Genomic DNA, 1,581 nt, shown 5'->3' on the forward strand with positions numbered 1-1,581 from the left:
TCCATGTAGTGTGGGAGTATGTCATATGAACAAGTGGAATGGATCAGATAACGAAGTTTGTAGGGAAAACATGAACTGAATGTCATGTGGTGAGGGAGTACTCTATATGAACAAGTGGAATGGATTTGATAACGACGCACCAAAGAGGACCTCTACCTTACGCTGTAAAGAAAAAGAAAACTGACAGATTTATGAATTTATGATCATATATTTGAGTTAATCATGAAATAATATATGGTTATTTATTTAAACTCATATTCTGGCCACATTATATTGAATTTTTGTAAAAAAAAAAAAAAAAAAAAAATTTTGACACCAAAATTATTTAGGGGGGCTTGAAAACATTTTAGAACAGGCCTAGTGACGCCACTGGGTGGTACTCTGAAAGCCAAACCTGAAGGCTACGTACCGCCAGCAGAAGATACTGTATGATAACGTCAAACTGATGTGAAATGTGTTGTGTAAATACCAGTGTTGTTCACGTTCCCATTTCAAAAGAAACCAATGTTAAGTTCACGTCACATAGCTTAAAGCTGAACTGATTCATTCATCTATTCATTTTCTTTACCTGTTTTTCCATGCAGGGTCATAGGGAGGGCTGGTGCCTATCTCAAGGAGTCCCTGTGTGAGAGGTGGGGTACACCCTGGACAGGTTGCAAGTCCATCACAGTGAACTGATTCATGTTCATGGTTAATAACTGACAATTCTGACCCAAATTCATTTATAATCATTTATATGATCTTCAGAAAAAAGCTGTTAAATCCTAGTATATGGCATCTCACTGTAATTAGCATACTCACTGAGTCATCATGTCACATTTAAATTCTGGTGTGTCCCAGGTGCTAACATCTGTTTGTCTCTCTAATTGCCTGTGTGCCCTAATAAACTGTATCTTGTTATCGACAAATTACCACTAAAGCTTCTCTGATTCACATACTTTTTTCTGAGTTCTTGTTAGAAAGCAAAAAAAAAAAAAAAACCCTGAAACTATGACTAAAAAAAAGAGCCGAATAAAACAAGGTTTTTATTACGCCACCTTAAAAGCCCCGCAAGGCCCACCGCTGTTCTAACTGGACCTTGAGATCTGGCAGAATAAACTCTTGATTTTATTTAATATGTTGTTATTTTGGGAAAAAAAATTCACTTTTGAAAGTTAAAGCATGAGTCCTGAGTTTTTATTGTTAAGATTAAAGATAAGGCATAGTGCAGCTCATTCTGATTTGTGACTAACCTCACGGCTCCTGTATGTCTAAATCTAATTCCGGCACGACTGTAAGTGATTGATGCAGCTACCTGTGCATCACTAAGACTTTCTGGAGCTCCTGATTGTTCATTCTGGTCTAACTTTAGCTGCAGAGTCGTGAGACCGCTCAGGGTTTATTTTTATTTATGTTTTCAACAATGACTTGGCAGCTGGCATGCTATTCCTGGGAAACACTCTCAGACATTGTTTGCCCTAAGTATTGAGTTTACTCCAGTTGATAAGTCACAGCAAAGATACAGTATGTGTAGCGTGTACCTTGATAAACACATAAAGTTGAAAGTATTTATTGTGCTTACTTCATTTCCATTAATCCAGA

At 37.1% G+C, this 1,581-nt stretch overlaps 1 long non-coding RNA gene across 1 annotated transcript in view; it reads left to right on the top strand.

Annotated features, from left to right (window-relative positions):
- LOC112450512 overlaps positions 1-1,017 on the top strand; it is a 5,186-nt gene extending 4,169 nt beyond the window's left edge. The window contains exon 2 of the long non-coding RNA XR_003039156.2: positions 585-1,017. This is a non-coding gene — a long non-coding RNA (uncharacterized LOC112450512). The remainder of the gene's footprint in view (positions 1-584) is intronic.
- The last annotated feature ends 564 nt before the right edge of the window (positions 1,018-1,581 follow it).

This window comes from Kryptolebias marmoratus, linkage group LG17, assembly GCF_001649575.2.
Source record: "Kryptolebias marmoratus isolate JLee-2015 linkage group LG17, ASM164957v2, whole genome shotgun sequence".
Lineage (NCBI taxonomy): Eukaryota > Metazoa > Chordata > Actinopteri > Cyprinodontiformes > Rivulidae > Kryptolebias > Kryptolebias marmoratus.